General features: G+C 46.1%; 1 long non-coding RNA gene across 2 annotated transcripts in view; it reads left to right on the top strand.

Annotated features, from left to right (window-relative positions):
• Positions 1 to 13,893, top strand: part of LOC131812738 (uncharacterized) — an 87,759-nt gene extending 73,866 nt beyond the window's left edge. Inside the window, exons 7-9 of one of the 2 annotated variants that reach the window (XR_009346456.1) lie at positions 4,360 to 4,502; positions 12,468 to 12,578; positions 12,674 to 13,893. This is a non-coding gene — a long non-coding RNA (uncharacterized LOC131812738). The remainder of the gene's footprint in view (positions 1 to 4,359; positions 4,503 to 12,467; positions 12,579 to 12,673) is intronic. The other variant, XR_009346457.1, reaches the window with a different exon arrangement.
• The last annotated feature ends 209 nt before the right edge of the window (positions 13,894 to 14,102 follow it).

Genomic DNA, 14,102 nt, shown 5'->3' with positions numbered 1-14,102 from the left:
AGCAAACTACAGAGCTCCTGTACAGCAACGGAAACCATCGGTAAAATGACACATTAACCTGTGGAATGGGAGAAAATATTTGCAAGTCATCTAAGGAGTTTATATACAAAATACATGAAGAACTCATACAACCCAGTAGAAAAAAATCCAATTAAAAAATGAGCAGAGGGCCTGAATAAAGATTCTTCCCAGTAAGACATATAGAGGGTCAGCAGGTGCATGAAAAGATGCTCCACATCACTCATCATCAGGGAAATGCAGATCAAACCCCAGTGAGATACCACCTCTCACCTGTCAGCGTGGCCATTAACGAAAAGACAAGAAATAAGTGTCGGCAAGGATGTGGGGAAACCCTCGTGCACGGCTGGAGGGGATGCAAGCTGGCGCGGACGCTGTGGAGAACAGGATGGAGGTTCCTCAAAAACACTAAAAATATAACCACCCTATGACCCAGCAATTCTGTTCCTGGGAATACACCGGGAGGAAATGAAGCAGTGTCTCAAAGAGAGGTGTGCGGCCGCGTTCACTGCAGGATTATTCACGGTGGTCAGGACAGAGAGGTACAGTATCCACCCGTGGGTGAAGGGAAAAAGAAGGTGCGGTCCCCGTGTGTGAGGGAATGTTACGGAGCCGTGAGAACGAAGGAAATCCTGCTGCTGCAACAGCGGGCGGGCTCGGACGATGAAATAGGTCAGACAGAAAGATAAATTCTGCCTGCTGTCACTTATGCATGGAATCTTAAAAAAAAAGTTCAAACTTGCAGAAACAGAGAATAGAATGGGGTTGTCTGAGGGCTGGGAGCAGAGGGAGAGTTTGTTAAAAGGGTAGATACTTCAGCTATAGGATGAATAAGGTTTGAGGGGCGCCTGGGTGGCTCCGTGGGTTAAGCCGCTGCCTTCGGCTCAGGTCATGATCTCAGGGTCCTGGGATCGAGCCCCACATCGGGCTCTCTGCTCAGCGGGGAGCCTGCTTCCTCCTCTCTCTCTCTCTGCCTCTCTGCCTGCTTGTGATCTCCCTCTGTCGAATAAGTAAACAAATCTTTAAAAAAAAAAAAAAGAATTAGATTTGAGAATCTAAGGTAAAATGTAGTGACTTTAGTTGCTAATACTGTATTGTGCCCTTGAAATTGACTACAGTAGGACTTAAATGTGCTCAAAAAAAAAAAAAAAAAAGATGTGAGGCGACACATGTGTTTAACTAGATGGAGCGGATCCTGTCCCCACACGGAGACCAGACCGCCGTGATGTACGCGCTAAATAGCTTACACCTTGTCAGTTGTTCCTCAAGAAAGCTGAAATTTAAAACTTTTTCCTTCAAAAAAAACCCCTCTGAGAACCAGAAAACCCCAAAAAGCATTTAGGATGTAATCAAGCAGTCGCTGAGACCCCCTCTCAGTGAGGTCGCAGCGGCGCACTCTGTGGGAGTCCCGCGGTCTCCCTGGCAGACACGGCTTCGGGCCGTCACTCGTTGGGTCGGAAGCATCTGGCCCAGGGAAACACGGGCACTCGGGCCTCCTGGAGCGCGGCAGGGAGAGGCGGCAACACACTGCTGACATCGCGGCCGCTTAGTCTGGACGCAGCCCGACCGTGAGTAAGGCTGCCATTTCTAGAATGTGCGAGAGGACCTGTTCGGGTGGTTTTGAGATCGTGCGAGAGGACCTGTTCGGGGGAATCAGGGTAAGCGTCGGGTGCAGTTCAGAAGACGCCCTCCGGCAGGGGGTCGGGGGTCATGGAAATGTGGTGGTGACGACAAACGCTTCTCAAGTCCTCACCAGCCAGACACACCAGCCGGGACCTCCTGGTCTTGGCGGACTACCCACTTTCCCTTTCTTCTTGTTAGGATCCAGAGTGAAGAAGAGGAGAAAATAAGCGGTTGAGTAACGGCTCTGATGGTGGGGCGCCGGGATGGCTCAGGTCACGGTCTCAGGCTCATGAGATTGAGCCCCACGTGGGGCCTGGACTTGGATAGAGTCTGCTTACGATTCTCTCTCTCCCTCTGCCCCCCGCCCCCCACCCAAGTGATAATAAATTAAAATAAAATAACTGCTTTGGTGGATGCTGGTGTACTCCTGGATCTCCCCCCCACCTGGCTCTCCGAGACTCCAGGAGTCCGAGGCCCAACTGACTAAGCCACCCCGGTGCCTAGAAGCCCTTTTAAAAGTCATTTAGTCACTGCAATCGCTTGGTAACTGTTAACAGCACCAAAACTATTCGTGATAATTATTGACCATAATCGTTGACAATTTATAGCAGGAGGTAGCAGATTAGGCCCACAGTCCCCTTTTGGGCAGCCTTCGAGCTAAGAATAGTTTTCACATTTTTAAATGGGGGGGCGGGTGGAGAAAAGAAGACCACTATTTAGTGACATGTGAAAGTTATAGGAAATGCAAGTTGTGTCTGTAACACATGTCCAAAATAAAGTTTTATTGGAACACAGCCACGCTCTCCCATTTACAGACGGTCTGTGGCTGCTTTCCTGTTCCCGTAGGAGACTGAGGAGCTGGGACAGAGGCTTGCAAACCACACATGTTTACCAGCTGGCCCTCATGGAAGGTGTGCCGGCCTGTGACAGAACAAAGTATTCATTTCTTCCTTAGGTCACCCCTTGCCTGTTACCATAATATTGTAGATGGCCGGCTATGAAGATATGTATAAATTTATCAAAGATATTTGGAAAAGAGGGAAAAATCAGAACCACATGAAATGGACAGTTGTGAAATTAGATGGAAGGGCACCTTCCCAAGATGGATTTGAATTTCACAGTCTGTAAAGACTAGAGATTCTTAGACAAGCTCTGGGATTTGGAGGTTGGGCTCATATCCACCGTGTGCGTGAAAACACAACACTGCACAGGAGGGTCAAAACCCCAATTAAAGTGGAAAGGTTTGGAAAATGCTCTGTGGAAGAGACACCTGCACCCGTGTGTTCACCACAGCATTATTTACAGCAGTGAGGCTGTGGGAGCAGCGTCCTTGCCTATCCGTAGAGGAATGGGTAAAGAAGGCATGGCATACACGAACGTGGAATATTACTCAGCCATAAAGAAGGACATCCTGTCATTTGCAAGAACATGGATGGACCTGGAGGGCATGATGCCAAGTGAAATAAATTTATAAATTTATTTGTTAATTTATAAATAAATTTATAAATAAATTTATAAATAAATTTGTTTCAGTGAGAAACAAATACTGTATGATCTCATTTGTATGTGGAATTTGAAGAAAAAGAAAGAAAACACCCAATGTCATAGAAAAAGAGATCAGATTTGTGGTTCCCAGATGCAGGGACAGTGCGGGGAGAAGGGATTGGAGAAAAAGTGGTCAAAAGGTACAAGCTTCCCGTGAGAAGACAGGAGCGAGGGTGTGAGACGCACGTGGACCGGAGCCACCACAGCCACACGGTGCACGGGGAGGTTGGTACAGAGAGCAGCTCCAAAGGGAAGAGATCTCCTGGGAATCTGTTTGAAATGGTGGGTGCCCACCAAACTGACGGTGGGGAGCATTTCACAATATTTTAAGTCAAGTCGCTGTGCTGTACGCCAGTTGTACCTTAATAAAATGGGGACAAAGTCTTTTAGAATGGACAGGTTTCAGTTCGCACGACATTGACACTGTTGGCATTGTCCCTTGGCTGATGGCTAAGCAATGTTTTCTTGGGAACGGGGCGAGGTCCAGAGTGACAGCAGCTAGTGGAGGATGTGGACATTATAACGGGCGTCCTCAAGACACGAGAGGAGGACACGAGATGCTGATAATCGTGGCAGGGACGTGCGCCACAGACCGGATATAACCTGCCCCTGCCCCCACCGTGGGTGCCTGGTGTGCCCCGCCCAGAGGGCTGAGTTGGAATTACTGACTCACATTCCTATTACTCTGCTGCTCAGATTGTTTCTTGGATTTTTTTTTTTTTTTTGAGTGGTTGGTTTTTTTGCTTTTTAGAATGTGCTACATCCGACAACCAAAGAATCGACGTGACATGGTAACACTTGAATGCATAGAGTTTAAGAGACTATCGGCATCACTGGGCTGAGAGCATTCCTCCTGGCGTACCCCGCACCAAGGTGCAGAGAAGCCCCCAGATTCTCACCCACTGCCACCTTTCGGGTTTAAAAATATAGTTTTAAAATAGAGACCTGATTTCCATCTTTGACTATGGGTCAGGTTGCTTACATCCATAAGGCACAAAGAACCCAAGCAGCGAGAAGATCCTTAAAATAGAAATATATCGTTAGCCTCAAGGGCCTGGGTCAGCACTACAGGACTTCAAGGGCCTATGAAACAGTCTGAGACTTGAAAAAAGGAAGAAAAAAATGTGCATTTCAAAACTAATCTCTGTTTAATTAACTGTTTACAAAATATAGCATTGGATCAGCAGTTGGACTCGGTTTTCTGCGATAGAGTTGTTCGCCCGGCGGTCACAGGAACCACACCCTACTCTCCGTCCTGGCCTTCCCCGCATTTTCACATAAGGAGAATAGATGAAGAATGACAAACATGAAGTCGGGTAAGACCAGAGTGTGAACAGAAATCCCGCCGGGTGGGAGGAGCCACAGGGCAGGCAGAGGTGACCTCGGGCAAAAAGCTGTGTGAGGAGGGGCCGCCCCCGCATCCAGGGGAAGGGGAACAAATCACACTCGCATTTCTAGATTTTCTGGTTACTACATTATTAAATTAAAAAGGAACAGGGGAGCTTAATTTTAATACCATATTCTATTTAACTTAATATACCAAAATATAATTTTGACATGTAATTGAAATCAGCACTTTTAGTGAGATTTTTGCTGAGTGGACGTGATTAAAGCTGCTTGAAGTGGACAGCAGTGTAGCGTTCATCTAGGTGAAGCAGCTTTTATAGGTGCTTTTGGCCAGACGGGACTTCAGGAAACTGTTCATCTTTCTTTTGAGAATCTTTTCCTAATGCATGGGGCAGAAGGATTCCTGATTAGGATACTTGGGAACATCTCACATGAATTATTTTAGAATTGCTTTCTTGGGTACCTCGCAATTTCTAGTGTCAACAAAGCCTGTTACATCCCTTCCCCCAAAGAACTTGTGCTCACAAAACGTGTGTGAGCTGGTAAGGAAGTAGGAAGCAGAAAGTGAGATTGCGCGAAACGAACAGGCCAAGGACAATTAAGTACACACATGTCCCCTGTTCTGTGAATGCTCGTCAGTAGTTCAATCGGACATGCTCAGAGACAGTGGGGGCGGACTTGGGGTGGAGGCCTCTAACCCCAGACACAGAGGACCCCCGCAGGAGCTAAAGGGCTCCAAGCCACACCCTGGCTGGAGGCCAGCTCACACAGCTCACTGGGAATCCAACCTGTGACAGAGGAACAATAGAAGCAGTTGTTTCCCAAACTTCGGACTGGATTAAGAATGACCCGCATACTCACTAAGAATGCAGATTTGAGGCCCAAAGCAAGAAACTCTTGCTTGAGCAGCCTCTGTGAATGGAAGTGGAAGTGTCAGTACCACAGAGGAAGGAAGGAACCTGGGGTTCTAAGCGCTGCTGCCCTCCCCAACACATCCCTCTGCACCGCCTCCAGCTCCCAGCTGCCTCCTTGTCCATTTACAGCAGGGAGGACATGGGCTCACCTTGGTCAGGGCAGATGTTTCTTCTGTTTGTTGGCTACAAGGGATCCTGAACTTAGGTTTCAGAGTCCACCTGCTGTTGGCAAAGAACCCTACTTTTCTTTCAGGGTGTGTGTCTGTGATTATTAAAGGGAGTGCACTGGGACACTGTGAAATCCTTAAACAGGAACCATGGCTTTTAGTCTTTGAGATGATCATCCCTGTAGCAGGCCCTCTGCCAGCCAGGACCTGCTGCACTCCTCTGTCCTGTGTTTTAAAATATGGTGTAATTAGAACATAGAGCAGACATGTCCTGAGGATGAGAACAAGACCTCAGATAAGCCCAGGAGAAGATGCCTAACTCCATTAGTCGTGAGGCAAGTGCAAATTAAAACCATGGGGGGTATCACTACAGACCTAACAGAAGGGCTGAAATACAAAATACTGACAATATCAAATGCTGGCAAAGATGCGGAGAAACCGAATCACTCCTGCATACTGGAGGGAATGTGAGTTTGTGTAGTCACTCTGGAAAACAGTGTGGCAGTTTTTACAGAACTAAACACACAATCACTGTACGACCAAGAAAGAAAAACTTGGACATTTATCCTTCAGTAATGGAAGCTAATGTTCACACAGAAACCTATATGCAGACGTTCAGCGCAGCTTTATTTGTAGTAGCCAAAAACTATAAACACCCCAGATGTCCTCCTGTGGGTGAATGGTCACATAGACTCTGGTATCTCCACACCATGGAATTCTACTCAGCAAGCAAAATAACTATTTATTTATGCAACAGATTACAAGGGCGTTCTAAAAAGTAAAAAATTCAATTCCAAAAGATTACTGTTAAAAAGCAATTCACCTGAGTAAATATTTTTAAATCCTTTTTTAAAAAAGATTTTATTTATTTATTTGACAGACAGAGATCACAAGTAGGCAGAGAGGCAGGCAGAGAGAGAGGAGGAAGCAGGCTCCCCACTGAGCAGAGAGCCCGAGGTGGGTCTTGATCCCAGAATCCTGAGATCATGACCTGAGCTGAAGGCAGAGGCCCCACCTGCTGAGCTGCCCAGGCGCCCTGTCACCTGAGTGAATTTTCAGGATGTTACCGGCTTCATTCAGTGATCTGTGAATTGGGTAGCATCCTATCTAGCAGATTAGGAAGGAGACCTATTTCACACATGGTACAAAACAGAAGACTTTTACAGGCAGAGGGGGCAGGACAAAGATGTTACCAGCAAAGAGTGGGTTGTTTTAGGCCAGGCCACCTTCTTTTGGGGGAAGGCCAAAGGTCCGTCAGGCAGATGGCCTCCCTAGTGCTGACCAGGTAATCCCAGACTGACGGGTTAAGATTACAGTCCTGGGAGAGGCTGAAACCACAATTAGGTTAGATATTAACTCTTGGTATGCTGACATGAACTTATCTCAAATGACTCCATTTTGGCTGTTTTATCTTTCTCTTTTTTAAAGTAATCTCTATGTGCAGTCTCTATGGGGCTCGAACTCATGACCCTGAAATCAAGAATCATCTGCTTTACTGACTTGAGACAGCCAAGTGCCCCTTGTTTTTCTCTTTTTAACAATACCACACGATTCCATTTATATGTCATTCTTGAAATGTTAAAATTCTGGAGATGGAAACCAGACTAGTGAAGAGGAATGCCTGGTTACCTGGTTACCCAGGTTAGGGATGGCATGGGGGGACAGAGGTCACCTGAGGGGGTCTTGTGGTGATGGAAGTTCTGTGTCTTGACTGTGTCAGTGTCCTGGTTGTGACATCATCTTGTAGTTTTGGAAGACATTACCCTCTGGGGAAGTTGGGTGTTGGGTGCTTATGATGTCTCTGTATTCTTTCCTACAACCATATGTCAATGTGCAGTTTTCTCTAGATGAAAGTTTAATTTAGTAAGATGTAGTATAACTGTAGATGTCTTATACACCCCAGCCCGCCCACACACAAGCATACTGTCCCCTTACCCTCACTGGCATTTGAATTTCTGAACTCTTCTAAATGGCAACTAAAAGGCCCAAATGATTAATTCGCCATTTGAAAGTGGTTATTAGCTGCTGTTTGTCAAAAGAATCTATCATTTTTATCCATTTCATGTCACTGAATCATCTCCCCTTATCCATATCTCTGAAGGCACACAGCCAAAAGTTCTGTATAAGCTTTTTTAGTTCTATCAAAGCAACATTTGTGATTGGAGACGGGGATGCTGAGATGGTTTTGCTAAGCTGCGTATGACAGAATGGGTAAATAGAAGTGAGTGGTGCCAGGGGCAGTGAGATTCGGAGGACGGGAGACCACGGCCCATAAAGCAGGGACGGTAAGTGAGATATTTCAAGTAGGCAAGATTGCTTCGGTGACAATACTTACAATCTGCAAGCAAGTGCAACCGGGGACTCAAGGATTGCACAGGCCATGGGCTCGTACATGTGGGAGAGAAAGTCTGCAAGCAAGGAGAGCCACCGCTCTAAGGCCGTCCTCCTCTTCCTCTTTACCAGAAACACAGAAAACCCACGTCAAAAATAAATGCACTGAGCAAGCTGGCTCCATCGCTGAACAGGCCGTAGGTGCTCCTGGAAGTAACAGATGAATAACGGAACACTTGAAAGGCGAAGACATTTGTATAATCATGGAGTCTGCTGAGGGAGGACCAGCCGTAATGAAAGCCACAGGGAAAGCGCAGGACAGAGCATCCTGGGTAAGCCTCTAATCGCACTTTTCAACGGGAGTAAAGCCCTTTCAGGCATGTACCTTTCATTCCCCTAGAAACTCATCACTGAATTTCCAAAGAACAAAATTAATCCAATGAATAGTCCTTAGAATTCTTCTTTACTCATTTGGAAGGACAAATGAAGCGTAAATATTCCAGAAAAAAAATCAATTTCTATAGTTTTCCATAAAGCACTCTTTTCTTTGTCCTGAACTCAGCTTTCTGATCTAGAAACCTGTATGAACGTCCTTCCCAAGGCAGACTAGGCCCAGTGGCCTCCAGCCCCCACCGCTCTGGGGTTGTCCCACCCACAGTTGCTCCAAGGCCATCATTTCTACTCATCTCTAGCTGGGTGGAGGTACTCCGTTCACAGCTTTGGATAATGCTCTAGTCCTGTGCCATGCAAATGCAAAACACAGAAGAGCTCCTGGTTTCTCACATTCCTTCTTGATGTTCCACGTAAACAATTTTAGCGGAAAGAGACAGCATCGCAAACCTACACCGTCTTCTCTGGAGGTTCCCCAACGCCTGTGTCATCCTTCTCCTTGTCCTAGTTCTGGATCGCTGCGAGAATTAGTGTTATAAAACAGCATCGACTTTATTATGCCCTTTGGATTCTGCAGTCAGCAATTTAGACAGAGCCCCAAGAGCATGGCTTATCTGCTCCACAGAGTCCGGAACCCCAGCTAAGAGGACCAAAAGACGACCAGGGGCTTCTTTCCTCACTCATCCAGCGAAGCTCATCCAGGCCTGAGCTCCTATACATGGCTTTCTGTGAGGCTTGGGCTTCCTCCCAGCATGTCTGCTTCAGGCCAGGTAGGCTTCGTACATGCGGGCCCTCCCATTCAGTGGTATGGTCTATGTACCCCACTTTCTATCTGGGCAGGCTTCTGACTCTTTGACCAACAGAATAGAGTGGAGGGGACCCTGTGTGACATGAGGCCATCTGCATCAGCTGACTTCCACACTACCCTCTAACTGACCATAGATATAGGGACCAACCAAGCTGGCCCCAACTGGACGGCCAGCCCAGATGACTCAGTAACCAGATGTGCAACGATCAGGTGGTTGTGGTTTGAAGCCACCATCCGCTGGCAGAAGCTAATGGATATGCATGTATTTGGGTCAGTACGTTATGATGTCAGTAGCTTCACCAGAGTTCCTGCTCCATGAAGATAGGCTCCAGGTGCACTCTACTCACCATCTCATCGCTGGTGTTTAAAACAGCACCTGGCACAGGGAGACTCAGTAATGATTTATTGTTGAGTGAATTACGTGAATAGTCCTGAGTCTCCACTGGGCCTATTCCCACGCTGTCATAATCATGTCTATGTGCCGTGTATCGACCCGACTTCAGATGAAACCAGAAAATTCATATATGGCTGGGGAACCGGACTCAATGACATTAACTTTGACGATATAGAGTAAGAGCTCGCTGGGTGTTGGGAATGTCCTGAAACTGAGCTGGGGGAGCTCACCCAGCACTAGACTTATAAACATCAATGAGTTGTGGTCTGACAGCGGGGGAGTGTTACAGTTATGTAAACCATACCAACTGTTAAAAATGAAAAAAAAAATCACTGAAAAAATAAATGCGTATCTAGCTGGAAGAATGTGGGTGCATAAAGTGGGGGGAAAGATAGAAGGAGGGGCAGGGTTTGGAAATGCACCTGTGACAACAGTTACTCCCATCTAAAGCAACTCAGCAAGAAATTCACATTCAAGCATACTGTTTAAAGCTACATCGTGAACCCACAGGAGAGCTGGCTACAATAATGTATCCACAGCAATCTAGGGGAAAGAGAGAATACAACTCAGCCAAACCTTCATTTTTCCTAGTGGAAAATCATCACAAAACAAATTAAGGTTTAAAGGTGGAAAAACTCGGGCGCCTGGGTGGCTCAGTGGGTTGAGCCGCTGCCTTCGGCTCAGGTCATGATCTCAAGGTCCTGAGATCGAGTCCCACGTCGGGCTCTCTGCTCAGCAGGGAGCCTGCTTCCCTCTTTCTCTCTCTCTCTCTCTCTGCCTGCCTCTCTGCCTAGCTGTGATCTCTCTCTGTCAAATAAATAAATAAAATTAAAAAAAAAAAAGATGGAAAAACTCATTAAGTATATTACTTATTTATAATTTGGAGTTTTGGAAATAACTAACGTGGAAACTCAAACAGTAATGGTTAAATTCCTGCCTTTAGGAAATTTCCCACACATGCCTAGATTAAGTCATGGTTGGTATTTTTGTGGCAGAAAAGATGTTGAAAATGATGTATCATGTTCTTACTGCCCACGTGTGTCCATGTGTGTGTTTGATGTTTTAAGAGATTCGTAACATCAAAAGGGAAACTAACCTCAATGAAAAATTCCAAAGAATCCCCTCATATATTTATAGTGATCAGTGACATGAAACATTCTTTCTTTCCTTTTTATTTTTAAAGAATTTATTTATTTGACACAGAGAGAGAGATCACAAGTAGGCAGAGAGGCCAGCAGAGAGAGAGGAGGAAGCAGGCTCCCTGCTGAGCAAAGAGCCTGATGCGGGACTCGATCCCAGGACCCTGAGATCATGACCTGAGCTGAAGGCAGAGGCTTAACCCACTGAGCCACCCAGGTGCCCCCAGGCGCCCTCTTTCTTTCTTTCTTTCTTTCTTTCTTTCTTTTTTTTTTTTTTAAGATTTTTATTTATTTGACAGAGATCACAAGTAGGCAGAGAGTCAGGCAGAGAGAGAGAGAGCAGGAAGCAGGCTCCCTGCAGAGCAGAGAGCCCGATGTGAGGCTCGATCCCAGGACCCTGGGATCATGACCCGAGCTGAAAGCAGAGGCTTTAACCCACTGAGCCACCCAGGCGCCCCCAGGTGCCCTCTTTCATTTTTAAAAGAAATATTTAAGATTTTATTATATGGAATGGTTTACATTTAGCAAACTAGTGGATCCAGATTATATTACGCTATTGTATTTCAAGTATCTTTCTAAATTTCTATGACTTTTATTTTGTTGAATCTGCTACTAAAGGTCTTGATCAAATTCCATTTAAAGGTGCATCTGGTGGATCAGTTGGTTAAGTGTCTGCCGTAGGTCATGATCCCAGGGTCCTGGAATCAAGTCCCATGTCAGGCCCCTTGCTCAGCGGGAGTCTGCTTCTCCCTCTGCCTGGCGCTCCCCCTTTGTGCGTGCACTCGCTCTCACTCTCTGACAAATGAATAAAATCTTAAAAACCATAAAATCTTAAATCTTAAAAAAATCTTTAAAAAATTACATTTAAGACTTTTAAATGTGACTTTAAAAATGGTCACTAATCAAGTCATGTCTAAGTATATCCAGTAAAATGCAATATCCATAGCTGCTTTGATGATCACCCAAAGGGCCTTCCTTTGGTGCACTGAATCATCTTGTTTCTATTACCTTGGATATTTCTGAAATTAAGACGAGAATGTCACTGAAATTGCCCAAAGTCTTATCAGTGTATCATTGCTCTCGGCCGAAGTGACCGTCCCGTGTGACACTGGCCGGTCTGTATTTGTTTGCATTGTTCCGTCCTCGCTTCCTGTCCCGGGGGAACGGGGTCCGGCCTACAGAGAAGCGACTCTGTGTCTTAGCCTGTAGTTTCAAGATGGGCTTTGAAGTCCCAGCCGAGGTAACTGTTTAGAAGAAAAAAGACTTGAATCTCAAAGCGTTCATTCTCAGCACCAAAATTTGAAACTGTCATAAACAAGTTGTCACAAGCAAGTTTTTCTAGCAGGAAGACAGAGGGCTCTTTCCAGGAAGTGAGTTACCAGAGGAGGGCCACGAAAGCCCCAGGGGCGTACGGCCAGCCACACATACAGAATTGCTTACAACCTTCTCAGTGTGCCAGTAGTAAGAAGGAGACCAGGAGTGAGGATGTGCTCAAGAAAAAAATATCAAATTTTCCATTTGTCTAGAAATCTGAAAACCTTCCGTCTGACTAACAAATATCTAGTCTCATGGCGAACGAGAACCCATGTTGCGGCACTGTTTAAAATGCATCCCACTCAGCCTGAATGTCTGTTGTCCTCAAAATGTTACTGAGACCAGACAGGATGGTAAAACATCTGGTGAGATAGGATAGATTGTTTTAATTTCATTCTACGTATGGGGAATCTCCAAGGGCTCCTGTAGGAAAGAAAGCGGTGGTGTTACAAAATCTCATAGATGGTTTGTTTCTAGGAAATGTGCAAAAATGTGAATCGTGCCAAAGATTCAGCTCTCTGGAAGAACAGATGCCCTGGAGATCTCTTCTGGAGCAGAGACAGTCCTTCTGTAGCACAGTGGCCCCAGGTAGTGTAATTCATTCCTCCCTTGGTCACACCTTAAACTCAAATTTTGGGGCCGTTTTTTTTTTTTTTTAAAGATTTTATTTATTTATTTGACAGAGAGGGATCACAAGCAGGCAGAGAGGCAGGCAGAGAGAGAGGAGGAAGCAGGCTCCCTGCTGAGCAGAGAGCCCGACATGGGCTCGATTCCAGGACACTGGGACCATGACCTGAGCCGAAGGCAGAGGCCTCAACCCACTGAGCCACCCAGGCGCCCCTTTCTGGGTCTTTTTAAATCAACTTTATGTTAATTAGCTGGGAACTAATATTTCAAGTGCATTTGAGCATATATAAATGCATTGTGTTGTATGTGTGTGTGGAGGGGCAATAAATATGACCAATTAAAAAAAAAAAAATCTGCTGCCTCTTGCCCAGAATCTAAGAGAAACAGAGGAATGGAGCTCCAGACCCAGAAGCAAGCACTCAGCTACCCCAGAGTCCATCCATATTTTCCTCTTGGGTTCAAACCTCTCCTCTCCTTTGCCTGCTCATGGTGTTGGATGGGTTACATGGGCTCTCTGCCCTTCACCTTCCCTGTCTGTAAAGAGGAATAACACCCCTCCTTGCAGGGGTGAGGAGGAAGAACGAGCTATGGCACAGTGCCAGGTTCACAGGACCCTCCCCCAGCAGAGCTATGGTAATGGAAGCAGCAGCTCCTGGGCCCAAAGTTCTCACCCCTCATACCAGATACCCTCCGTGCAGCACGAAGGAGTGAGGTCATCCAGAGTGTTTACCAATGCCCTGGAGAAGGTCCCAACATCAGCTTCTCACGCTGGGGTTCCACAGGCTTGCTCCCCGTGTAGAACTGTGCCGATAAGCAGCCCCTGGATTTTCCCGGCTGCTCCTTTTGAAAGATCACACTTTGTTTCTTCCCTCAGTGGCCTTGATCATTTATTTTCATTGTAAGGCGTGTGATGGTTAAGTTTATGTGTCATCTCCACTAGTGTGTCTGGATACTTGGTTAACTATGATTCTGGGTGTTTTCTGCACGAGATAAACATTTAAACCAGCAGACTGAGTAAGGGAGACGGCTTCATCCGTTTGTGCCTGAGTAGAGCACAAAGCCAAGAAGGGAGACATCCCTCTGCCTGACTGTCGCTGAGCTGGGGCACGGCCTTCTGCTGCCTCAGGAGCCGACGCAGACAGAATCCATGCCACCAGCTCCCAGGTCTCCAGCATGCCCACAGCAGGTCAGGGACTTCCCGGACTCCAGTCACGTGAGTCAACTCCTTATAATAAATCTCTGTATGTCCTGTCAACCCTGTTTCTCTAGAGAACCCTGATACAGAGGAGTAATCCACATTCATTTTAAATACTTAGCGTATCCAAAAAAAGCTATGAAAAAATCACCTATAATCTCAATTCTCAAAAATCACTAGGGACAATAGCACAATGTCATGATATGCAGCTTTGTAATCTACTTTCTTCCACATTGTCACATTTTTTTTGAGAATATGCTTTTTAAAACATTATTTTCATACAATAAATA

This window comes from Mustela lutreola, chromosome 12, assembly GCF_030435805.1.
Source record: "Mustela lutreola isolate mMusLut2 chromosome 12, mMusLut2.pri, whole genome shotgun sequence".
NCBI lineage: Eukaryota > Metazoa > Chordata > Mammalia > Carnivora > Mustelidae > Mustela > Mustela lutreola.
This window is presented reverse-complemented; position numbering and strand designations above follow the sequence as displayed.